The sequence below is a fragment of the Rattus norvegicus genome, chromosome 8 (assembly GCF_036323735.1).
Source record: "Rattus norvegicus strain BN/NHsdMcwi chromosome 8, GRCr8, whole genome shotgun sequence".
NCBI lineage: Eukaryota > Metazoa > Chordata > Mammalia > Rodentia > Muridae > Rattus > Rattus norvegicus.
In genome coordinates, this window is record NC_086026.1 from 113188992 (window position 1) to 113216165 (window position 27174).

The 27174-nt window shown below is 45.8% G+C and overlaps 1 protein-coding gene across 12 annotated transcripts in view; it reads right to left on the reverse strand.

The window, feature by feature from the left end:
* Positions 1 to 27174, reverse strand: part of Tmem108 (transmembrane protein 108) — a 294072-nt gene that overhangs the window by 244067 nt on the left and 22831 nt on the right. Inside the window, exon 1 of one of the 12 annotated variants that reach the window (XM_039082593.2) lies at positions 8180 to 25565. The exons of 10 other annotated variants lie outside the window; for them this stretch is intronic. The gene's annotated coding sequence lies outside the window, so the exon portion shown is untranslated. Of the gene's footprint in view, positions 1 to 8179; positions 25566 to 27174 lie in introns of those variants that run through there. One more of the 12 variants, XM_039082605.2, reaches the window with a different exon arrangement.

A 27174-nucleotide genomic window follows, 5' to 3' on the forward strand; every position in this document is an offset into this window, starting at 1 on the left:
GAGGAAGGCTAAGTATAAAATGTGTGGCTCTCCCAAGGAGCCTAGAAGGGTGGTTTCCTAGGGTCCACAAAAAAGCAAGTTGGGAAGATGGACATGGGGGGCTAAAACGGAAACCCACGACCCACGTTCACTGCTTTCACCCAGTGACACACCAACATGATGGCAGATGAGGCCCCAGCCTCGGGTGAAGAGCTAGAGGCAACAAGTGACTGATGGGAGGGGAGAATGAGTCTTTTCCAGGGGTGAGCTCTCAAGTTGGCTAACCAAAACCAAGTAGACAGCCCTAAAAGGGCCTTCACACACGTAACACCGCAAGGACTCGGCAGTCACAGTATGCATACATGTAACAAAAAAAAAAATAAAGGCCAGGAGAAAAGAAGGGGTGAGGAGTGGGGAGGGTGGAGGAGGGGGGACGTAGGGAGGATGTTGTGGATGGCTGTTTGCATGTTCTGCTCCCTCAAGAGAGGTTTAGATCATGCACTCGGGTGATGTCAGGCGGAATCTCTTAATTGGGCAAATAAAGGCTAGAGTGTGATTGAGCAGTGGAAGGAAAAAGTGGAGCTGGAAGTTTTAGAAAAGGGGGAAGAGGAAGAAGAGGAAGACTAGAGGGAGAAGGTGGAGGAAACAGAGGTGGAGGATAGAGCAGACCCACGTGGCCTGGAGCAGCCGGAAGTACGGGGATCTCACAGCCGGGCAGTAGTGTACCGGTGGATCTGGCCAGTCAGGCTGTGCAGCTTGTAAATATATTAACGGAGTTGTGGGTTCTTTGCACAAGCACACTGGGGTTGGAGATTTACCGATATAAGTCTGACTGCTCTCCGATACAGTGTTTTCCTTTCATGAGGCTAGAGGGAGATGGATGAGACCTGCACAGTCGTCGTCGTTCTGCAGACCAGCCACGGGGATGGCCTAAGGAACTTGAGGCCTGGTCGCTCTAAGCATTTCCAGGAAAAGCTGGTTTGGCCTGCCCCGAGAATGCTTGCAGCTAGTCATGGGAATGGGTGAGACTGCGGACGTCCGCACCTAGCCGGATTTATGGTGGATTATTAAAATTTCATGCTACAGGATGGAATGAAGTAGGAGTGAGAATGAACAAAGTCCACTGCATGACATCCTCGAAGAATTAGTAAAATATTGCATTTAAATATGCTGTTTAAATGTTTGATTATGTGTATTGATGTATGTCTGTATATGGGTATGTGAATGACTGCAAGTATCCAAAGAGGTGAGAGGAGAGTGCCAGATACCCTGCATTGCAGGCAACTGTGAGCTAAGTCACTTGGGTGCTGGGAACCAAACTCACTGGGGTCCTCAGAAGGACGAGCTTTTAACTGCCCAGCCATCGCTCCAGCCTGGGTCCACCACTTTTAACCAAAGTTCAGATCCCAGCACAGCCTTGCTACAGATTTCTGTTCGGGGAGCTTTCTCAAAGGCTGAGGTTAGCTTCTACAGAATTCGGTGCTGAGGACACAAGACACAAGGAGTCAGCAGGCAGCTTGGGGGCTGGCTGCTGGCAATGCTGCCAGGGAGGACACAAACCTCTGTGCCCTCTGAGGGCAGCAGAGCTCGCTCTGCCTGGGAACCTGGACCGTCAGTAAGTAGAGCAATCCTGCAGATGAAGCTGGTCCAGAGAACAGGAAGTTGCCTGGGTTCAGGAAGCCTTCTGAGCAAGGGCACTTTGGTGGGCAAAGAAAAGCTGAAGTGTTCCTATGTCTGTCTCCCCAGTTCAAGAACTTTGGAGATGAAATGTGATTCCAGTGTCCCTCTGGAAGGCAAGAGTTTGTCTTTGTTTTTGCTCAGGGATGCACAAGATACATCCTTTTCTCCAAGGAGCAAGTGGAGAGAAGACACAATTGACCCTCTTGGGAAGGACATGGCCTCCTCCACTGTGGGCTCTGGGGACACCTGGTAACCCTGCTGCCTGGCATCTTCTCTGAACACCACTGTAGTCATTACACTAAGAGAGAAAGGGAAGTAGGGGACAGAGAACAGTGAAATGCCCAATCCCTCTTTTTCCAAAATACAGTTTAAGGCCTTGGTGTGTTTGCCCTACAATTTTTAAACATGGCTGCCTTCCTGTGCTGCCCCAGTGTAATCACACATGCCCAGGCACCTACTCACTTCTCATGCCTCCTCCAAGCCTTATCCTGGCTTGGTCAAAACGTGAGGAACTGTGGTGGCTCTGAGCCATGGGTGTAGCTGCCCTTGGGCTCCAGCCTTCCTACTTCATATGTAGAGGCAGAGAGCACAGCTCCAGCCTTCTGAAGGCACCATCCCTTGGGTCTGACGTGTGACTCCATCCTGATGTCTTGGCTGAGCTTTGATTTCTTTTCAGTAGCCTGTCCCTAGATCTGGATCGGTTCCTTCCAAGAGGCTGACTCTACCCAGCCCTGGAGAGAAAATGCAGTTCCCATAGCTTCCCCATCCTTTGATGGATTTGCTAACTACCCTCTGCCAAGGTCCTCTCATGGTTCACCCTGAAAGTTCTCTCATTAGCCTCTACCAAAAAGAGACAGCCAAACGAAAACCCAGGTAGTCCACTCAGCCACTCAGACTATTTGAAGTAGAAAAACTGAAGGAAACAGTTCCAGATGGACGAGCAGGCCTATGGCCTTTGTGGGCACAATAACCCTGCCTTCTGCCATACCCTGCTTCTCTCGGGAATCTTCTCTTAGCTTCACCTTCTGCTTGTGATCTCCAGCTCGCAAAGGCAACTGCAGGCTGGGCTCTCACAACTTAAGCTAGCAGAAAGTGATCTAAGAATGAAGCTATTATAAAAGCCACTGTAAACAAAGGCTCAGCTTCTAGGAGAGCCTGTGGTGGTTTGAAGACTCTTGGCCCAGGGGGTGGCACTCTTAGGAGGTGTGGACTTGTTGGAGGAAGCGTGCCATTGCGGGGGTGAACTTTGAGGCTCCTATGATTAAGCTCCACCCCATGCAGATCAGACCTTCCTCCTGGCTGCCTCTATATCAAGGTATAGAACCCTTGGCTCGTCCACTACCGTGTCTGCTTGCACAATGCCATGATTCCTGTCATGATAATGGACTGAACCTTTGAAACTGTAAACCCCAATTAAATCTTTTCCTTTATAAGAGTTGCCTTGGTCATGGTGTCTCTTCACAGCAGTACAACCCTAACTAAGTCAGACCCTGCGGAGGTCCCGACTTCCATCTGTTGGCCCACCTGTATGGACAATAAGGATGGTATGGAACCCTTGACTCCTCAGAGAAGAAAAAGCATGCAGGGTTACACAATAACAGACATGTGCAAGTCATCATTATTATTTGTCCTTTGTAAAATGTCCATCTTAATAAGGCACGAGATATAAAATGCATACATATATGTGTATACATACATATACATACATGTATACGTGTATACATGTATGTATATGTGTCTATAATTAATGCATGCGTCTTGATGAACTTGGACATACACTCATGGTACCACACTGCAACCAAGACACAGATCATGTCTACCAACTCAAACTTTTCCTCATGTCCTTCTGTGTGTTTGGGGTGTGTGTGTGTCAAAATACTTAACATGAGTCTATGCCCTGTCCTTTAAAGTGAATAATGCCACGTGGCTAAGTATAAGCATGACACTCTTCTAGAGTCTCTAGAACCTATGGGTGTGTGTGTGTGTGTGTGCATATATATATATACATATATATACACACATATATATATGTATATATATATATGAAATTTCAGAAGCCTCATTTAGTGGGATGGCATGGCTTTTGTCCTTTTGTGACTGGTTTGGTTAGTATAAAGTTCTTTCTCATGTTAATCCATTTTGCTGTAAGTAGCAGGAATTCCTTCTTTTATTAGGTGGAATATGGGTGTCTCCCTTACCTATCATCAGTTGCCATTTATGCTTGTTTCCTTACCTTAGCTCTCATGGACACATAAGCGTACAGATCTGTTAAGAGTTTGTAATTAAAGAATTTCAACATGCAAATGACCTCACCTTCCAATAAATCCACTTTTGTGTGTGTGTGTGTGTGACCTTATGAAGGTAGTAATGGTGACACTTGCGGGCTGAGCTGTTACAGAATGCCTGAAGTCACTTGAGAAGAATGGGGGAGGATTGGCAGTGACCTCTGAGGGTTTTCACATTGTAGAGGCCACTGGAGGACCCCAAGGGACACAGGAGAAAGGACTGAAGGGCCCTGGGGACACAGGAAGAGGATTAGGTATCCATCAAAGTCCACCTTCATATAACTGCACTCACCACCCTCTTCTATTCCAAGAATATGTGCAGATCCTGCCTGGGGTTACACCGACATATGACCACCATGATATGATGGGCTATGAGGAGAGGCTCTGAGTCAGGGGAGAAGAGTGGGCAAAATGTAGCAGCTGATCTGCCCATGGATGCCAGGAACTTAGAAAAGGCATTTTTCCAAGAGCAAGGGAGGAGATGGGTGGAAGAGATAGGTGCTATCAGCTTAAGGCAAATCTGTTTTCTTAGAACAAGTTAATCATATTTTCACAATTACAATGATGTATGTTAAGTCAACAACTCCAAAACTTACAAATACACAAGATACTGAGAAAAGGTAGGAGCAGGAAACAGCATTCTTCAGAGCATAAAGGTGAGGTGAGTCCGGTTACACCCCCGGACTTCAACCAGACAGACAGACACTGGACTGACCATGTTCCACCCCTGGCTCAGTGAGACAAGGTAAAGGGACAAACATAGGAAAGGAGAAGCAGAAATGGAGTCACATGACCGCCTTAAAGACCACCCTGCAGCACTGTCCTCTTCCCTCCATCCTGACTGGGCCACAGTCACCTGCCTGAGGGCTCGCCCGGGGCTACCACAACCAAAGGTCACTCCCACGCGTCTCAGCATCTCAGCGCCTGACACTTCATCCACACTGGATCTCTCCACATTTTAATCCAGCCACATACAGCCTGTAGCTGGTGACACCCACTTCATGACAAGGACATTCTCTGAGAGCAGCGCTCACCCTCTGCACAGGTGTGCTGCCCAGCGACTTTCTGACTCACGTGCTGGGAACGGAGAAGAAACCTTAAGTGAAGAAAGTGTAAAGCTTTAACTGCTTTTGACAAATAATTGCCCTGGTGTGTGTGAGTGTGTGTGTGTGTGTGTGTGCGTGCGCGCGCGCGCGCGCGCGTGTGCATGCGTGCAATGATGCTGTGACAGTTGGATACACTGTGAAATGAACTAGCATAACCAGTTCAACTGGGACAACTATATACACAAGTGAACCAGCAGACTCCCTGCCCTGGTGGCTACTGCTCAAGCCTCCCCTGTGACTTACACCTTTGCACTTTTGTCTCCCATTCCCCACACTATGCCCTCCTACAGTCATTGTTCTGCGCTCTGCATCTGTGGTTTCCACGTTTTATGCTGTCTCCTGTGAGAACATACCAGGGTTTCTGTCAGACTTGACTGATTTCATTATAATGTCCTCCAGATTCATGGATGTTCCTGCACTCGAATTCCCTTCTTTTCTAAAGTGAATTGTATCCTTTGTTGTGTCGATATACTTACATACAAATACCACATATACATTTTTCTTTACGCATCAGTTAACTGACACTTTGTGTAGATTCTTAACATTGTAAATAATGTCGCAGTGAGCGTGGAGTGCGGGTGTGTCCGCAGTACACTGACTTCAAGTCCTCAGGATGGATCTAACCAGGAGTCGCTCCCTGGATTTGTTTTCAGTTTTAAAAGCACACCCACAGCTTTTCCTTTAGTGGCTGAACTGGATGACATCTCCACCGACAGTGGACAGGGCTTCCCTCTTCTCTGGGACCTCACCAAGATTCCCTTTCATCTCCCTAAGAGCGAATGGGCTACTCTCTCTTGAAGTGCTTGAGTTCTGTACCTTAGGTACTAACCCATTAGCATGCGTCATTTACAAGCATTTTCTCCCTGCCCATAGGTGGCTGTCCCCCTGTCCCCGCTGTCCCCATGCGGCACAGGAGCTTAGAGTCTGACGCCATCCATCTGTCCTTCCTTGGTAGTGTTTGTTGCCTATGCTTTGGGGATAAATCGGAAACCTCACTGCCCAGGCTCGTGAGCGCTCCCTGTCATCCACCAGTATTTTCACTGTCTAGAGTCTTAACATTAAACTCCTCACTGTACTCGAGAGTTCATGTGCAGTGGAAGAGCATGGCTTTATTCTCTTGCAGATGGATATAATATCGGATTTCTCTAACATTATTTACTTAAAGGTCTGCATTTGTTGTCTACTTTAGAGAACACAAACTGATCCTAAATGAATAGGTTCTCTTCTTATTCCATTATCCATTGTATCTATTTTTTTCAAGATTTATTTATTATATATAACTACACTGTAGCTGTCTTCAGACACACCAGAAGAAGGCATCAGATCTCATTACAGATGGTTGTGAGCCACCATGTGGTTGCTGGGATTTGAACTCAGGACCTCTGGAAGAGCAGTCAGTGCTCTTAACCACTGAGCCATCTCCCCAGCCCCATTGTATCTATTTTTAAACCTGCACTATGCTGCTTTGATTATTATACCTTTGATTAGTATGCACACATATGCACATACACGTACATGCACATGTAAACACACAGTGTATTTTAATTTTAATTATGTGTATGCGTATGTATGTGCATATGAGCGCAGGTCCCTGAGGTGGTATGGGTGAAGAATGGTCTGTTCTCATACTAAGGACACAGCATGACGGAAATCCCTTCCACACAGCTATGAAGCCCCACACCTCATGTCCCCAAAGGCAAGCTCCATCCCAGCAGCTGGCAAATTCCAAACCTTCATTCCTTATTCTGCGTACATGACCACTGCCTTCTCTTCTCCACTCTTAAATGGTTAAGTTGTTGTACCTTATGCCTGTCCATGAGCCATCTTAAGTCCCTCCTATAATGAGATGTACACTAGGAATAATACGGTAATACAAACAGACTGAGAGATCATCTCATGGGCAGGCACACAAACCACTGTAGGAGCCTGGACCAGATGGCAGGGAACGAAGCCGGTGGCTGTCCCCGTACAATGCTGACTAAATTTCAAGCTCTGAGAAAACTGTTACTTCGCAGAAAAGATGAACTTAAGTAAATCAGAAACAATCTAGTGAGCGATATCACGTTCCAGCTGCCACACAGAGGAAGGTAATCGGAGGGTTAAGTATATAGGAAGACCTGGGACCAGAGAGAGAACCCACAGAAACTGCAGTGATACAGCAAAGAGTCAACACTCAGTACCTATGAGGGCCGTCTGGAACCCTTATACTTAATTTAGGAAGCTTCTAGAACAGTCTGTCTCCTTGTATGTTGAACCAAGAGGGGCAAGCATTAATAACCCCACAACTACACTGAAAAATTCTAGCGTGCAGTCCCCGCCCACTTAAGTCTGTGGAAACAGCTGAACCCCGTAGAAACGACTTGTGTTGGCATTTCAATTTTCACTTTTAAACGGTATTTTTGTTCCTAGAATGCCGCGTACAAATACGCGTAACTACACGAGTGCCATATGGGAAGGGTTTTTTTGGTTTGTTTTTTTTTTTAATTTGAAAAGAACTGGCCCAGTTATGAATAAAACAACTTGTTGGAAATAGGGTCAAGGGGTTATTTAATAAATGCTGCACACAAGTTCTTAATTAAGCAGTGTGGGCCTGGAGGTGTAGCTTTGCTGGCAGGCTGCTTGCCTTGGATACAGAGGGCTCTATAATCTTCTCGGGCACAGCATGAACCAGGTGTGGTAACACAAGCCTGTAATCCCAGCACTGGACGCTTGAGGATCAAAAACCGAAGGTCATCCTCACTATGCAACAAGTCTGAGGGGCAGCCGGGGCTCATGATGACATCAATAAAACCAGGAATATGAAGCCCATGTTAATCATCTCTCCCTTCCTCCCTTCATTTCTTTTCAGCAAGTAAGGAATGTTTCTGGAAAAAGAGAGGTGGGGATGGGGGGAGGGCCGGCAGAAGGAAGGAAGGACAGACATATGGGACTGACAAACTCTGTTTCTCCTGCATTAACCGTAGCTAAACAATGTTCAACTAGGTCAGAGGCCGAAAGGTTGGGTTTATGCCACTGTAGGAAAGAGCACACTGTCATTCTACAATTTCCTGAGATAAATTTGTTTTCTCTAAGAAACAAAAGATGAAAAAGGCTGGCAAAAGCAGTTATGTTTACAGTAAATCCACTTACCAACCATGAGTGAGGCGTACAATGGTCTGGTCAGCTGAAATCCACCCAAGCCAGAGTCAGGGTCACCCTCAGCATCGGGGAGCACCTCTGTATGTGCTGGCATATCTGCGTATCTCACAGCCACACCGCGTCCCACAGAAATGCACAGGGACACAGAGAAGTTAAAACCCAGACAATTTAACCCCCTCTGCAGAAACACTCACTGGATCTGCTGGCTTTGTCGTCCACAGCTTCCCAAACAGTGACATCACTTCCACAGAGTCACCAAGTAAGACAAAGGCCTGGCCCTGTCTTCTGGAGTCTCCGGCCTGATGCAGGCCTGATTGTACTTTGCTGTCTCCAGACTTTTAGAAGCTTCCGGGAGCATCGCAGCTAGAAAGAAACGTCTGTGAAAAGTTCTGGCTGGGATGAAAAAGTTCAGTAAGCCAACGCCATGAACACCACTTCTGTTCCACTCTGTCTCCCCAACCATTATCACAAGCTGTCGTTTTCCAGGATAGACAAGGTGTTCTTTTCTAGTGACTTTTATGTTCGCCTCTGTTCCTCTTCTGTTTTGCAAATTGTGACTCAGATCTCAGAGTCCCCTCATGTACAACACAGCCCATACAAGTGAAGGGTGACTACGGGTCCCATGAAGCGACACTTCTGGGTGATAAAGGAAGGAGAGACGCAGGCAGAGGAACGAGGAGTAAAGCTGGGTCCTTTGTAAATCTTTCCCAATTTTGCTGTTGTTGTTAGTGCCTGTTTGGGACTCAGCAAAGGGTGACACAGATAATGAAGATGCTATAGTGAGATGTGATGATCTGTCCTGGAGATCCTCTCAGTTTTAAAATCCAGCACTCACAAAGAAGAAAGCAGGAGTCATTCTCCCCCAAGTAGACAGCCATCAGTCGACATGCCTTCAAGATGTTTAGTACTTTTTTGGAACCTTTCCTGGGCTAAGCAGACAATGGAGCTGAATAGTTGCCAGGATGGTAGAAGCCATATCTGGCATTAGGCACAGATAGCTTCTTGGGCAGAGTGAGGGGGCACCACAGCTCCTGTTCCCCACCTCAGAGTGGTGTACATTAGGATTTTTATCAACTCCCTCGAGTAACAAGTGGGGAGTGGAGAAGCAAGACAAGGTTCTGAATGAGGCAAGATCCGTCACTGAAATCCAGCCCAGTCTAAGGGATGCTGTCTGACCGACAAAATGACAACGCAGAGCGGAGTCAAGCCGGAGAGCCTTCCATGACCTCTACCACGCATGACTCTCCCCTGGGTGACAGAGAGAGCCTTGGCTGAAGTCAGCTGCTCTATGGCTGCAGTCAGAGTCTATATAAGGCCCTTCCAAACAGGAGCCCAGTGGGAGACCCAGAGCCCTGAGTACTGCCCCACACTTTCATACCCACAGCCCTGGGGGTGTAGGGAGTAGATCCCATCCCTTCCACCTGTAGGGCACAATGAGGTCTGGGCTTCCCTGCTGTTTGTCACCCCCCAGCCTTACTCACCACAGGGTCCTTTATTCTTTTCCCTGGTCCTATTTCTAGCTCTTCCACAGAACCTGCAGCTCCTGGGTTGTGTCCTCTGGGACACTAAAGGTCATCCACAAGGTACCACCGCTTCACTTCCTTCCTGGAACATTTCCCCTAGCTTCCTGTCCTGACTGAAGCTTGGCCTCCCCCCGCCCCCCAGAACATTTGCCCACTCCCTAGACCTTCACCAAGGGCTCTTGGGCAGTGGCTTTTCCCCCAATTCCCTGGGCTGTGGAGCTTGGAGGTGGAGTGGGAGTCTTCACTGTTCTGTTAGCACATTCAGACCATGTCCCTCCTTCCTCTTATAGAAAATCCCCAGTTTTGAATCATGCACAATCAGACTTTTCCCACCCACTCCCTCTCATTCTGGGAAGCCCTGAGTTGTTGACTCCCTCAGTGTCACTCTGCCACCTGCCAGTGGCTCTGACCCTAGGTGAACTTAGAATCACATTGGCTTTTGAAAAGTACTCTCCTCCGAGGTCATACACCAACCCTTTCCTGCAGTTTCTCCAAGCCACAATCTAGCCACTGTCTTCTGTCAATTTGTACCCCAGGAACCCCAATTTGGACAGTCTGGCCCCAGAGACTCTTGGCCCACTGACTCAATATTTTTCAGTGTCCCTCAGCTGCCTCATAATGGGCTTCACTTTGTCAAACACTTTAAATTCCAGTCAATTATCATAACTCTGCTCTTCTGTATGCTTAGAGCTCCCTCACCAGTCTAGACCACTAGGCAAAACCAATGCCATTAACTCAACCCTCCACCCATTCACACATGGGCCCAGAGGGAGAAAAAGGGCAACTCTGTGAATGCCCCACTCTACATTCAGAATCTTGAACTCTGGCAAAACTCTTTCCAAAATTCTTCACACCTCTCTCTGGATATGCAGGAGTGGTTCGTTCTCTGCAGAAATGAGCTGACATTAACCAGCATCCCAGGGTTTCAGAATAAGACAAATTTAATTCTGTAAAAGTGAATTTTATACGAGGGTTACTTCCAGGTTCTAAGATGGCATATATCCTCGGTGAGACTATTCGTCCAGAGTCCCCTTGCATCAATTCTTACGATGATATTAAGAGAGATGAGTGTGCATGGCTGAGAGTGCACAGCCGAGAGTGCACAGCTGAGTGTGCACAGCTGAGTGTGCATAGATGAGTGTGCACAGATTGTTTCTCCCGTGGTGCTAGGGTTTGAGCCCCCCACCTCTCACACACCATTAACTGCATTTCTAGCTCCCTTCAAACTTTTTGTTCCTATTGAGCTAGGGGGTACCAATAAGTCATCCAGGCTGACTTTGAGCTCTCTCTGTAGTTCAAACAGACCTTGAACTTGTGACAATCCTGCCTCAGTTTCCCAAGCAGCTAGGATTACAGACGTGTCCCTAGTCTACAGGTCCGTCACTAACCTCCTTTCCTTATACCTATCCTGAGTTTTAGAATGGGGGCTGGTGGATAGCAGCCTTAAATAATATTCACTGACTACAAATAAACATTTTATTCTTTCTTCCAGTCTGAGAAGATTGAGGCAACTTCAAATTATGGAATGTGAGATGAGAATGTGAGTCATAAAATGCAAAAGGCTTCCTTGCCATTGTTTGCCCATTAGGGAGACAGGTTATGACTCTTTAAGGTCAAAAAGTAATATTCTGCCACCAGAAACTCTTGCAGCAGAGAACAGCACCTTGGGCTGAGAATGACAGAAAATAGATTTTTATTTACAAGGTGAATAGGTGCCCTTTTCTGCTGGGAAATGCGTTCTCTGGCTTTCTCCCCAGCATTTCCACACAGAAGCCTCAGTGTCCAGCCCACGGAGCCAAAATTGCAGGTTCTTGGGGTGCCTAATGAACGGCCAATGGAGAAAATTGCTAGTTCTTTTTAAAAATAAATGCCTGGAGTGGCAGCGGCACTCAGTTAAACAGTACTGGCAGAGACGCACTATGCCCACTCGGCTCCTTTAGTGCGAGGTGCTGATTTTCCTCTCATAGCTGCACAAACGTTCGAGGTAAAGTGTCGAACTAGAATATGAGCCTGCTGTCCCGAGCAGCAGGGCCTTACAAATTCCACCCGGCACCTCCCCTGCAACACAGACCTTGGAATTATTCTACACTCCATGCTTCTGGGGAATAGGATACACACTCCAGAGTTCATATTAACTCAGCGTCACAGTAAATGATGAATGTTCCAGTCAGCTAACGCTGCCTTGCTGGGAATAATGCTGTGATAGATCTTATGAACGCTACAAGAAAGGAGATCCTAGATGCCAAACAGAAGGAGGGAGATGCTAATTGCCGTGACTTGGTCTGTGCACACTCTGTGCACCTGGGTGGCACTTGTATTATGTTCTAAGGAAGGGTGTAGTCTGCCTCATTGTAGGCAGACAGAAGGCTCTACCACGGGAAGCCGTGGCCACAGGCAGTGGCAGAAGCTGCTCAGATGGTCCTGCTCAGAGCAGATAGCAGTGAAAGGAGCACATGGGTACTCGTCTGGCTTTGGTCCCTTTCCCTATGTGTTCCACCCAGAAGCTCATCCCATGAGACTGTGCAGCCTACACTGAAGAAGCCCTACTTCCTCAGTCAGTCCCTTCTAGAAACAAGCCCAGAGGTGTGCCTCCTGGGTGGTTCTAAATCTACCAAACTGACAATGAGTATTACACTACAGCTCAGTAGTATGTGCAGTCTACCCGTGTAAATAAAAGTAAGATTTAAAACATATATGACACCGCAAATGCTTGGGTTATCAGGGATCCGCATGCTAAATACTGTTACGGGATTTTCCTTAAATTATATAGGTATGGGTGGGGGATAAGGGTGGGTGTGCATGGTACATTTGTAGTGTGTGTGTGTGTGTGTGTGTGTGTGTGTGTGTGTGTGTGTGTGTTTTCCATGCTGTATGAGTAGAAGTCAGAGGGTCTCTCTTTCTCCCATGTGGGTCCTGCTCAGATAACAGGCTTGGTGGTGGGCACCTTTATCTGCTGAATTAAACACGTTCATTATTTAAAGATTCAAACCACACAAAAACAAAAACAAAACTCACATGAAAAAGACATAAACTTTTGCATATCCTCTCTCTGTCTGTCTGTCTGTTTGTCTGTCTCTCTCTCTCTCTCTCTCTCTCTCTCTCTCTCACACACACACACACACACACACACACACACACTCACACACACCTTCACACTAACAGGTTCACATCGTTTGTTCTATTATCAGAATTGCTCTGTCTTAATAAGATGCCATGGCTGTCTTCCCACTGCGGTCATTTCTCAGTGTTTAGCAAGCCTTCCATTAATGGATATTTAGGTCATATCTAGACCGTTCTCATCAAAACAAGTCTTGAGTGAGTATCTCTGTTGGCCTCTTCAGAGCCACATGACTGCCTTCCCTGGACAAACACAAGCAGCTGAACTGCTGAGTCCGCGTGCACGCACATTAATAATTTTATGTATTTGTCAAACTGTCGCCCAGCCATAGCAATGCATAACAACCACAATCGTACAGTGTCTGGATACCCACTGTCACCAGCGCTCATGGTGATAAAATTTATAACCACTGCCAACACAGTCACCTGTACCTGCATATGACAAATATTAATGAACATACTCTAAATACCATAATCTCTCCCATTGCTGTTTACGGTGATACTATCCTAAGAAAGCATTTTTATCCATGTGTTTCTGTGTGGTTGTAGTATATGTATGAGTGGTGTATGAGTACAATGTGTGTGTGTGTGTGTGTGTGTGTGTGTGTGTGTGTGTGTGTGTGTGTACCTATGTATATATACAGAGGCCAGAGTAGGACATCAAGCATCCTACTGTCGTGCTCTCTGCTTTATTCCCTAGAGACAGGGGCTCTCATGAAATCTGGAGCCAGTGAGGCTATTGGCCAACAAGACTCCAACCATCACCTGCACATACAAATGAAGATGAGGTCACAGCCAGCCATCACCCTGTGTGTACACATGACGATGAGGTCATAGGCACGTGTTAAGTATACCCACATTTCTTTTCTATTTACTTGAGTTCTGGTTCTGATTTCATGGTTCCTCAAGTCTGTACCTCGAACATTATTACCCACTGAGCCATCCCCATCCCTAAGGTTTTAATTATTATTATAATGTAAATCAGAAACTTTTCTTTCATAGTTTGATTTCCGTGACATGTAGAAGGATTTCATCGGTCCAAACTTTTAAAAGTCTTTGATACTGTCTGATAGTTCCTCTATGATCAGAATCTTACTTAAGAATCTTACAAAAACATATCTAACCAGGAAATACCCTTAAATGTAGAACTCCTAGCAGACAACGTCTCACAGCTCGGAAACTCATTAGCCAGATTAATGATGTTAACAGCAATGGGGATGAAGACATCATCGTATGTGATCTTGAACAAACTGCCTTTTTCATACCTGCCATGTTTCTCTGCACAGGGATGAGAAACTCTGCTGTGTGCAAGATAATACGCGACACCCATCACAGGTTGGGCCAATCCTCCTAACACCCTGTCCATCCACTTCACCTCACCCCTGTACCCATTCATGATGTGTGAGTGACGGGTAAACAGTTCTTGCTTCGGTCTTTGTCTGGTTAAACCCACACGAATGCAGAGGTCTGTAGAATTAGGAGACAGTGACAGAACTGTCCCTTGCACTGCCGAGCGGCAAACTTCCAGGCTTGTTTCAGAGAGCCTCAACGTTTACTCAGTAACTTAAAACTGCTAAACCTCTTTTTTGCTCAGCACTTAACCTCTGGCCACTCTTGATTTCTAGAGACCCCAGATCTTCAATGTTATTACGCAGTAGAATAGGGTTTAAAATAAAACCCTAGTGACGTGGGTAATCAGGGGAGGTAGATACAGGGATGTAGGCTTATAAAGGACAAACCGTCCGGTTTATAAGAACTGATAAACCGGATTCTATAACTACTCTAGGAGGAGAGGGACCAAGACATTAAACCTGCTTTATGAGCAGCATGGAAGGAAAACACTCAAGATGTTTCTTATCCTCAAAGCAGAAGCCTTTGTTCTCATCCTGCTGGGGTGCTAAAACCAAGTCCTTTAGACAGGGTGACTTCTAGAGGCTGAAGTCAGCTTTAACTATCACAGCCTAGAGCTACCCAAGAAGGAAGTTAACTGAGGTTAAGGGGTTTCCCAGACCAGATTGGCCTGTGGATGTGTAGAAGACATTATATTGATTGTTACTTGAAGTAAAAGGGTCCAGCCCACTGTGGGCAGCACAGCCCCTAGGCAGATGGTCCTGAGTTACATAAAAAAGCTAGCTAGGCATGTGATGATGAATAACAAAGTAAGCAATGTTTCTCCTATTTCTCGATTCATACCTAGGTTCCCACTATGATTTCCCTTGAAGAACAACTGTGACCTGAACTATAAGCCAAGTAACTCCTATTGTCATCTACGTTATTTTGGTCAGAATACTTTTTCACAGCAACACAAGGGAAACTAGACTAGAGTGTCAACACGGTCAAGTTCTGATGAGAGACCTCTTCTAGGTGGCAGGCTGTTTCCATATTGCTGTGTCCTAAATGGTAAAAAGGGGGCATTCCAGCCTTTGGTCATGAGGGCAGTAATTATGAGGGCGCCACTCTCATAAATGACATGTCCAGGGCCCTTTCTCTGAACATCATCAAGCCAGGGATTAGGTTTTAGCACAGTCGATGATCAAGCACAAACTGTTCATGAAACAGCCAGCCCAAAGGCCAGAATGAAACCCAAGATGTCAAAGTATCCACGGTACCTCAGGGCAGGATGGAAACGTGTGCACGAGCGTCTGACCGACCTTAGACAAGTCACTTCTTCCTCTGGGCTGGTAATCATCCACTTAAACATCACATAAAAACCTTCCTGCACCCACAGGCAGCTCCACGGTGTGGGTCTCTGAGGCTGTCAGTGCTTTACACTCTAATCAGATTCCATTATCTCTCTGCTCTCTATCCCCACCATTTGATGGCTACCATGAATCCCCCGAGCCTTACACTGTGCCAGACACAGACCTGAAGAAAACAAGGATGGGAAGATTAAAAAGTAAAATTCCTAGGACAATGTCCTTAGCACTATGGCCAACAGAATATCCCCAGGCTGTGTTTACATGCTTGTGCATGTAAGGACAGCTATTCCTCTTGAATTCTATGAAGGCTTGGGCCTAATTAGAGGGAACCATTTACAGATCACTGCCTATTTTGCTTGCTTTATAGGGACAAAATTATTGCTAAGAATATATAAGAATTAATTCTTGTTCCTGTCACTCAAAGAAAGTGAGTCACCTAAGGAAAAATAAGACGTGTTCAATTATCAGGAAAGGGACTAGAACATTCATAAAAATGACTTTACCAGTGTTGTGGAGAATCCAAGCAGCTGTGTGACCTTAATTGTTACAAGCCTAACCCACAATCTGTGAGAACATACCACACAGAACACTGACCAGTCCACCCTGTGGACAGCCAGCCAACTGGTGTGGACTCGTGGGATTCCAGGCTCTTCCCAGGGTTAGCAGATAGGGTTAACACAGCCCGCATACACCACACTCATACACCACACCATACACACATAAATGAGTAGCCAGGAGGGTTCAATTAGCCATATGCACAAAAGGTCAAAGGATGCAGAATTCAGTCGTAAAGACATCTTCTCTCTCACTGGTGGGCAAGAAGAGATGGTTCATTCAGTAAGAACCATCACAGGTATGAAAGTGCCAGCCCATCTTAATAATGAAGAACAAAGACCAAACTGGGAAAACATCACACACGGTTAGCTGTTACTGCCTAGAGTGAGAGAAGGAAAATATTTGGTACTTGGGGGTAATAAAAAAGATAAGAGAAAAAGCGGTGACAAGTAAACGGGGCAGAGGAAGTAGCTTTCGTGAAACTCAAATCTGCAGGTCTCACATGAGGTTGTACCGTGGGAGGGCGAGGCAGAGAGCAACATTTTAAACGGAAAGAACAAAAGAGACCCTGAAGTGCTGTCGGCTGGGCAGTGGGACAAGGGCAGAGCTGCCAGCCCGGCCGGCACTGCATTGTTCGACATTGCTGGCAGGTACATTCATGCTAAATGTGTTACAATCGAGAATCAATATGAGGCAGCGTCAGCTCTGAATAGACTCCGAGGGCTTACCCGAGCAACGCTGTTAATGTCAGGTTGCATTTTATACAGTGGTGTTTAGAATAAAAAGCCCTACATTCGGGTCCTGGAAAGCATCGTTTTAAAGAAGTATTTCTCCTACAGACACTTAGCTGCCTTGGCCATGAAGCACAGACTCTTCACTTGGGCCCGTGAGGCAGCTACGGGGCAGAATAGAACCTGGAACCCCTGCCTTCATTGTGTGCCTGTACTCTTGGAAAAAAAGGCACAGAGATAAATCCTTGTCCTTCGCCTTTCGTCCTGACTCACTTCAGACTCCAAAAGGTGAAAAACCTTGAAGGACAAACAACCCCCACACCCAAATGGCAAAAATTACCAAGGAGGGTGCACCCTTAGCCACTCTTGGCTGCCAACTGAATAGCTCATCCCGATACCTCACAGAACAGACCTGAGCTGGACCACGGTGGTCACAGATGAGAAGAAGCACGCCCTGACCAGGACTGCTTAATTATACACACCTCTTGTCCTCTATCACACTCAAACCTGTGTCCTTAACCTAGAAGTGGGACTTGGGGGTTCCTGGACTCCATCTTGTCTTCCCCTTCCTGAAGTGGAAACACTGAACTTTCTCTGTTTTTCACTATTTCTTATCTCTTTAACTGGTGTACTGGAAGCTGTTAGAACACAGCTTTTATCATTAAAAACTCCAGAGACATTTTTTTGGGCAATGACAGCTGCTAGCCCAACAGTTAGTCTTCATGATAACTCTCATCGTACACGAAAGGAAACAGACATTTGGCTGTTAAGAATACAGGGGAGCCATGGAATTGCCAGTTTCCAATGTGGGCAGACAGACAAAGACACTGGGAGAGTCCATGAGCAAAGTTTTCAAACTCACAGGGAAAAGTCAAAGCACGCACGAGCAGCTTACTGACAGGGTTGGGGTCTGGAGCCCTCTCACAGGAGGATGTGCTTAGGGACACTGTGAGCATAGTAGGTAGCATGGCTAATCATGGGTGGTGATTGATGTCAGCCCTTCTGCAACTGTGACTCTCGGTAACTCCACCAGCAAGCACATACCCGGACCACCGTGCTAGACAGGAAGGAAACAACCACAGCTTCCACGATCGCAAATGTTCTGCAAGGTTAAGCATTGGTGTTCCCAACAAACGTTCTGCAAGGTTAAGCATTGGTGTTCCCAACCTAAGAAGGCCAGGAGACAGTAAACCTTCTGCCCAAACTCACATTTCTACAATCTGATAAACACAGGACACATCACAGGTTTACACATCACTGTACGGAGGGGAGAATAGGATCAAGGACCAGCTGTGTGGTCCAAGGATGAGTTTGTGCGGAGAAAAACTAGGAAGAGATCATCAGAGGGCACTGGGTGTCTGCAGAGCCTCCGTGCCTAGTCACTGTTCAGGAACCACTGTCCAGTCGGCTGAAACCACACAACTGGGGAACAAGAGTTTTCTCTTATTTTTGCTTAAATTTTTTCTTAGATTTTTTTTTAAACTGGAGATAGTCAGAAGGCAGAGGTAAAGAAGCAAGAGAAGAAACGCTAGAGGAAGAGAAAATAAAATGTGACTCACAAATAAATTTGCATCATTCCAAAGCACATAAGAAGAGGGACCAGGAAGATTGTAAGAGCCAGCAGTTGAGGACAGGAGCAGAACGGCATCCTCTGGCCATGAAAGGACCATGACACACAGACTCAGAGCATCTGTGGATGCCTGCACAAGACCAGTACAAGATCAGGCTATCAGCATTCCAGCATGGGGTGGGGAAGGGCCCATAGCCTCTACCCCTAACTGAGGAGCTATGGACAGTTGATGGCTTCTGGGAGAGGAAGAATCCGTTTTCTTTAATGGTGTGGCCCCTGTGTAGGTCAACCATGCACTAGTAGACAGCCTCACAACCACGAGTGTATGGGCAGGACAAACTGGACTCAGTGGGTTAGTAACAGAAATAAAAGAAGGAATGAAGTTAGAATTGAGGGGTAAGAAGGAGTGAGTAGATCTGGGAGCAGTTAGGGGGGTAATAGGATGAATAAGATTGAAATGTGTTGTATAAAATTTTCCTAGAACAAACCATCGTTTTTTAACTTCAGGGCTATATTAATATGGGATCTCTGGAGAAAAACCCCACTTTCTGAGTGGAGAGTGTCTAAATGACACAGTATCATTAAACAGTCAGCAAATGCTATACTAACATAATACCAATGAGTGAATGTTTCAGAACACCCCATCAGGTTCTTTCCAATGGCAAAGGGGCAGTCACCATATCCAGAGGAAACATACCCATGGCTGTCAGCCGGCTTCTTGGTCTTCAAGAGGCGCTCAAATGGGTGTGTTAGCAGGGATGGGTCTTAGGCCAACACAGCAGCCAAGCTTCACTTCTTTGAAAGGCAAAGGCTAAGACCCAGTGGTAGACTCAAAGAAAAATGCCGAGCTGAGTCTAGCATCTCAACCTCAAAGGATGGGGTGGGTTCCTCTAGGCTGGGGGGGTCTCATATATGATGCTTGAAGAAGCATCTACACCCCAAATCCATGTTCCCTGGGACATTTAAACTCCTGGGAGCCTCGTAACATTTATGGCAGGGATGGAGTCAGAGAATGAGGAGCTTGGACACTCATTTCATGTCTCAGAATCTCTTTACACCCCGTAGAGAGCAGCTGTCGTCACTGTGGCTACAGCATCTGTGACCCAAGGGGGTTGCAAACTAATTTCTGAGTCTATGAGAGCTCATGTAACTGCTTTATTTTTGCTATAAAAATAGCGGGACTTGCACATTTCTGTTACTTTATTTTTAGTTTATGTTGCAAGATTAGTGAGTCCTTAAATCTTAAATAGACTTTAATCTTCTGGTAATAATTAGTACCTAAACACACACACACACACACACACACACACACACACACACACACGCACGCGCGCGCACACACACACACACACACACACACACGTGTCTTTTCCATAAGAATTCTATATATTTCCATTTTACATTATTTTTATCTCAATAAATTGGACAGAGACCTTCCCAGAGTTGGAAGAGAAACTGGAGCAGATAATTGAGATCTGTTCTTTCACCTTGGCAGTCAGCAGCTGAGTGAGAAAACTGATCCCAGTCACCCTTTGAGAACTAATGACATTCTTAACCCAGCCAGCACTCAGAGAAGCCCTGCTGAATTCACTTTCTTTGGCTCCTCTTTCAACATAAGCTGTGTCCCTTTAAGAAAATACAGACCCTCTGTCCCATGATCTGGATGCTTGAAGAGAAGTGTTAAGAGTCTTAAAGGATTCAATGGAACGATGGGTCATTTGTACGGCCCCAGATCACTTCACTCCCAGCTGCGTGAGTCCAAATGGAGCTGAGACCATCCTTGCCCAGATGGAGAATCATAAAGAAAGACTGAGCCTTCTGCGATAGTGGAATGTATTCCCTCACAAAGCCACTCAATCACTGGTACCAAAGAAAGGAATGCTCCAGGGTCAGGGCTTGACAAAGCGCACCGTACAAAAAAATTAAGCCCGTTTCAGTTGAGCTAGCCGTTCCCCACAGAACAGTGCTTGTGTGTGATTTATTTTTAGAGTAAAGAGGCAAGTTATTCTTCGTTTATCAGAGCTGGAATCTTACCCACCCAGCTGTTGAGCAACACTTGTCAAAGATGTCAAAACGTCTTTCAACATTTAGACAGCCACCTAGCTATTATACCTGGGGGACACGTGGTTAGCTGAAAGAGTCACATGTGACAGATGCAAAAGAGAGAAGAAACACATATCTGTACGTAAACCACAGCTCTCATTTCCCAATCACCCACTCCAGTAATTGCCCCAACACTCTGCACCGTGAGACACCCAGACTCCCAGAGAAAGGACAGCGTCACATCTCTGCACAATCGCTGCTGAGGATGTAGACTTCCTCCTTCTGAATAATCTTCTGACTCTTCATTACACCCAAAACTCCAAATTCTGTTTATAATTCTAGCAAGGAGTGGAGAACTCAGGGTCTATAAACCAGAGACGGGTCTCCCGTTCAGTCAGCCTACTGCACAGCTTCTGTCAAGGACAGCTGCAGGACTGTCATCCTTACTGAAGCCTTCCATTCAGAGCCGCAGCCCTTTAGACCAAGAGAGACCAACAGCATCCCTAAAATTGCCAGGAAGGAGAGTTTGGACCAGCAGGGACAGTAGTCCCTGCAGGACTAATGAGTTCCTATACAACCATAACACTCCTCTTCCTCTTTAGGGATTGGTCTACATCAGTCATCCGTTCAACTCATAAACACAAGAAGACGAACAAGAACAGAAGGACCCAGGGGAATCTCAGAGAGAAATGCTGAGCCAAGTTAATTACCAAGAGGTAAAACACGGACCAACCAACTACAGTCAGTGTAGACACAGCCTTGAACTACAATAGGCCAAGAGTGCTCTTCCTGCTCCTCCCAGAAGCCCTAACTGCATGAGGTCTGGCAAGGCTAAACATTCATCCTTACATGACTTTGATTCACCACTACCCGCTACCTACCTAAAAGGCACACACCCAAGCTCATCTCTCCAACAATGCTTTTCTCGATAATAACTATATAGAAATTAGTTGGCACAATGACTTGACTAGAATAGTATGGGAAGTTAGCATCCCCGGATGCTAAACATCTCAGAGTATATTAGAAAGTTCAACACAATAGAGAATCATTTGATCAAAAGAGCTAATAGCACTCTTTTCCCCTTAAGAAAACAGTCTCTTCTAGCAGTCAGGGCAGACAGAAGTGGAGATAAGAAAACAAAAGAGAAGAAAAGACATAAGATCCCTATAGTTAATAAGCTGCTTCCTAGTATGACCAGAGATACAGAAACATACCTCTGTAACCAATTATCTCTAACACTTGTACTAAAAATCCCCTCTAAAGTGGAAGAAAATAATATACAATGAACAGGTGGGTGACAGAAAAAACTGAGGTTGAAACTATGTGCTGTGCAGACTTTTATTAAATCATCAAGGCTGCACTTAGGCTGGAAAGAGAATGTAGTCTGGGGGACAGCTACAGAAGTGAGCTTCACAGGAGCAGGATGGGGCAAGCTTAAGGCTAGCTTGCCAGGTCCTGACTGGCTGTGGATGGACAGAACACAGCTACATAATGGTGTGGGAACATGCTGTCTAATGCACACTGGTACCGAAGCGGGAATGCAAAGGATGATAGCTTCGTCTTGCTGGTGGGGTGTATCTATGGGGGGAATTCAAACCCACCACCATCTGGTAAGCAATTCATAGGCAAATGGACTGAGCCAAAATGGCGTCACAGATGTTAAGCCCTGTCATTCCTGCCTTTAAGTCATAAGGAATAGGGCAAAGTGTTGTCATCTCTGGCTACTTCCCATCAACTTTGGATGTAGTGCAGGGTAGGGGAGGCTAAGGAATGATGGTAACTCCTTTGGTAGTGATGGTCATGAAGACCTGTCACCTACTGGTTAATGAAGGACTGCATGTACTCCTGTAAGAAGTTGGAGAAATGGCAAAAGAGACATGGTCCAAAGACTAGGGTCAAAGCTTTGCTAGTAAGAGGGGTTATTGGGGTAGCAGCCAGGGGAGAATAGACCAAGGCAGTTCCAGGAAGACTGATGGACTTGGAGTTGCTCCTCTAGCTTTTGTTTTGTTTTGTTTTGTTTTTGCACATTCCCTTAGCTTAGATGTCCCATCCTGAACCAGGCCTGATTGATTATGACAGAAGCAGTGCCCTTCCCCCAGGGCTAAGCAAAAGTCACTGGTTTTTTTTTTTTTTTTTTTTTGTTATGATATTCAGGCCTCTGCAATTTTGAAGAACCAGGAAATCCAGGTGTTACAGTGCTGGGTCTCAAACATATGTCTAGAGTGACAAGGAGAGGGATGAGCTAGGTGGCCCATTAGTCCCTTCCTCAGAGGGCACTTGAACAGCCTGTAGAGGTTTAGGGGAGCATATCTCTCTCTTAACTGCTTCAAGCTGACAGTGTAGAAAAGGCAGTAGTCAGTGTGACTCCAAGGAGGGCCCACCTAAGAGACCACAATAAAACTTAACAGACGGCAAAGACCTAGAACCTAAGACAGCCATGAAGTGACAGTGTGCTCCCTTGGATGCGTTGTGCGAGTGAGGCAGCAGCTGTAACACACACATGGGAGATTGACAGGACTTGTGTAATTCTTACTGAGAGAAAAGTTAAGAGTTATGGAAGTTTTGTCCTTCCTGGAACAAGAAAACCATCTTAAGCCCCTGTGGCAGGCCTTGCCATGGGTGTTAGGAAGACTGATGACTTCTGTCAGGGTTGTTAATTACAGGATTGAAGTTGGTTTGGTAGACTTGAGACATTTTTCATTGGCAAGCATTAAGTTCAGACTTGACCATCAGGTCTCCTCTATTATAACCTTGAGGGGAACATTAAGAGATGAAGTTAATGAGGAAAAAAATTTTAGTATCATAATTAACTTGACTTTCGATTAGTAAGGTGAAATGTATGTGTACTCCTGGACGGACCATGTACCAGAGCCCTGTAGAAGGGTAAGGTAAGTGTGTTAGAGAAGTCAGTTACAGTCAGCATCCAGTTGAAAATGTAAGAGAGAAATAGAACCCTATTGGGTTCTCTTATGGGGTTGTCTAATAAAGTCCTACGGATAACACCTGGACATCAAGAAGAATTTCCCAGACTTGTGAGTTCAGTAACAGAAAATCTGGCATCCTCCTTTAATTATGGAACATGGACCATTAGAAAGACACACCATGTCTGTGGTAAGTACTCTTCCAGACAGAGATTGCGTGTTCTACTTCCTAAGTACAGCTTTTAGGTTTGGCTTCAGTATTTAATAAGACAGGCCTGCATCTCAGCTATGGACAGACACTGCAGGGCTGAAGCAAGCCAAGGTAAATCTTGTTTTATATGTGGGATGTATGTATGTATGTATGTATGTATGTATGTATGTATGTATGTATGTATGAATCAAGAAGAGAATCATTAGTGAGAAATAGTTGTCCACATAGCATCTCATATAGCTAACTGTAACACCTTAGGATTTGCAGTCCCTTGAGCTGTTATAGAAACACACTGACTACTTTAATCTTAGTTACACTTTTGTGCTGGGCAGTTAGGATCATATAGACGGCCAAAATAATGTTTCTTTGGTCCTGTGAAGGCCAGTTGTGGATCTACTCTTCAGGGCCTGTGAGGAACCTCTGACTCTTCAAGCCTTCCTTCTTACTTTTGTCCATCTGTGTGAAGATAAGTCAAAGGCCTTGCTTAACCTGGCTTGGCTGCCCACTGAAGCACTGAGGAGATCCTTCTTTTATGTCGACACACTGGGTGTTGGTTAGAATTCACTGTGCGGGGACTCCATGGCCCTGAACAAGAGAACCAGTGACTTCCTGCAGATGCAGAACATTTCTCGAGTTGGCCTACAATCCTCAGACCTCATACATGAGGAGGAAATAGCCTCCCTTTTAATCTCTCTGGCCACGTTAGAACAACCTCCAAGGAGGGTTATTAAACAGATTAGCTATACCCGTTGGTGTTCTTAACCACTGAATAATGTTAATAACTAGATAGTTTTAAATAAATTTTGTCTAGACATATATTTTAGCCAGCTTTTGAAATTTCTTTAACTTAGACCTTAGAAACTTTAAAACCATATGTGTTATCTTTAAATCTCATGCTCTATATAATTTAAATAACTTTCTCGAACCTTTGTAACTTAGAAAAGTCTTTTAGCTTTTCCCCCATTCTGTAAACGTACATTCATTTTAATCTTCACATTACAAATATTTTTGAGTAAAACAATTTTGATCTTTTTATCCTTTATAACATTTTTTCTTAATGCCATGAGACATGATATCATTAATGAATTAATTTGTTATTTGTTGAGAAGGTAAATAAGCAATGTTTACCTACATCTGGTGCCAAAACCCAAGATCCTCTTAGGATCCTTTGGCCAGACAGAAAGCCCTCTTTTCTCCCCATGGGGGTCATTCACTCAGGAGCAGACACCCACTGAGATCACTATTTTTGGCTAAGCACCCACTGGTCACAACCTGAGATCTGTGCAAGTCTTATTTGGAGGCTTTATTGGCACTCTGTAAACCAGCCTGGCCACTTTTGCTTGCTCTCCTCCAAGCACGCTCCCAACCTCACTATACTTTCCTTCCCAGACTCTCTGATCTCCAGACTAGAGTCCTCACCTGTACTCAGATTCTTTGGGACAAGGTAAACTTTCTAGGTCTATCTCAAAGGAGCCTGAAGCAGACCCCAGAAGCCCCAGGAGCTTCTCACTCTTCTTCACTGAATCACAAAACCTGGAGGTTACGGGAACCCCTCATGTTTGACTTTGTGATCCTCTGAGTCTTGCAAGCACAGGAAAAAAATTCCCCTAATATTTAGGTCCATCTTTCATCTTCGCCCCATGCCTGGGGTGATGCTTCAGTGGCAGGATTAGACTCCCTACCAGTCCTGCCCATACTGCCCCAGATCCCTTCATCTAAAACCCAAATGTTCATGATATGGGCTTTAAATTGTCCATCCGAGTGGATACACTTTTGGTCTGTCTCAAGACAATCTTAAAGAATGTCTTCTTAGTGAGCTCCAGTCCTCCACACTTGCTTGGCTGCCCACCCACATCTGGCCTCAGTGGCTGCGGTTCAGAATTTTTATTTCATTGTTCTCACTGCTCTAAAGGCTCTCAGAGGAAACAGCAATGGTCCGAGGTACCCTGTGCCCAGCAAATGGTGTGAGGTACCCTGTGTCCAAGGCTGCCTTGCCTTCATTTCACCCCCCTTTGTATTATAACTCCTGTCCTGCATTCCAAATCCTCTCCTGCCACCAAAACCCTGACCCCCCCATCCAATTCTGACCCCCCCACTTCAGTTCCCTGGCTTTAAATCCCACTCATGAATCTCCTCCCCACATCCCTCTCCAACTTCCCTGTCCCCATTCCTCAATCTCACTGCCTCTCTCCCCTCCAACTCCCACCTGCCCTTTAGCCTCTCATAACTCCAACCCACTGATCTTCATAGACAACCCCTCACCCACCCAGGCCTTTGATCTTACCCTCCCCTCCTCACACCCAATCCCAGGTATCCCTGTTCCCTCTATATGACGTGGCAAGAAGAGATGGGCCCACCTGAGTCCTTTATACTGATGGAAATAGGTGTTAAAGAATAAAATCCTGGACTGTTCTCTGAAAACCCACTCCATCTCTAGAAACAATCCAACTCAAATCTGTCTCCTTACCTGGTATATTATATTCTATGCCCTGACCTCTACCCTCACCCAAGATTAAAAGGACTGACTCCATTCAGAATGCAGTCCGGGCCTTGCCAATAAACTCCAGCAACAGACTGACACCTCCCCTCAGGAGAGAATGCAGTCCCTTTTCGGGGATCAAAATTAGAATTACCTAAACACTGGCACTGGGACCCACCACCTACAGTTGATGGTAAATTGTTTAGCTGAGGGTGTGTACGAAATGCCTACTCTATAGTTAACCTTGATGAGCTGAAAGATGCCACCCAGAGCCCCAGTGAAATCCCCACTCTTTTCTTAAACTGCCTTCCCGAGGCCATCACTAAACACAGCAATGTGGACATCAGCTCTCCAGAGAAGGGTCCATTACTTCAGGGACATGTTAGGTTGATCTGCCCTCAATATTAGACGAGAACCCCAAATCTAAAAAAAACCACCTTTAACCCCTCAAAATGAACTTCTAGATATGGCCCTTAAGGTGTTCAACAACAGAGAGGAGGTGGCCAAAAGGGAAAAGGAAGGAGACAGAGAAGGGGCAGGAAAAGAATACCATGCCTGCTTCCAGACCTTGGCAGCAACTCTCAGCTCCACCAAACCATTCCCCACACCACCAGTTGTTCCAAGGAGGCAGGGTCAGCCCCACCTCCTTGTTTTTGACATATTCAAACTGATCAGTGGACTAACGAATGCTATCACCTACAGCCACCCAGTAGACACAGGGGCCTCTTTTCCCTGCTATGAATGGCATGGCCAGCCTAAACTCCTAACTTAACAGTAGCACGAGCCTCAGGCATTCACCATGGGTAACTTGGTCTACCCATTTGGCAACACAACCTTCCCTGACTCTTCTAGGTGAATGCCAATGCCTACTTTCACTGCTAGGCTGAGATCTCCTCTAAATGTAAGCTTTTTATACATAGCTGGCTCTCTCCAAGATAACCACCACATTCCTCCATAGCCTGGACTTGGATGGGGTTCAAGCTTAAGCTTCCACCCACAGCCTCTTGTCCTCAGTCAGCCTTCAAGTAGTCTGTGACACCTCAAATGGTCCAGTAGCTGCCGTCACAATCCTATCCTCACAACCTTGAGGAACTCTTCTACTCTCTTTATCCAGGATGAGGATCCTCTCACCATACA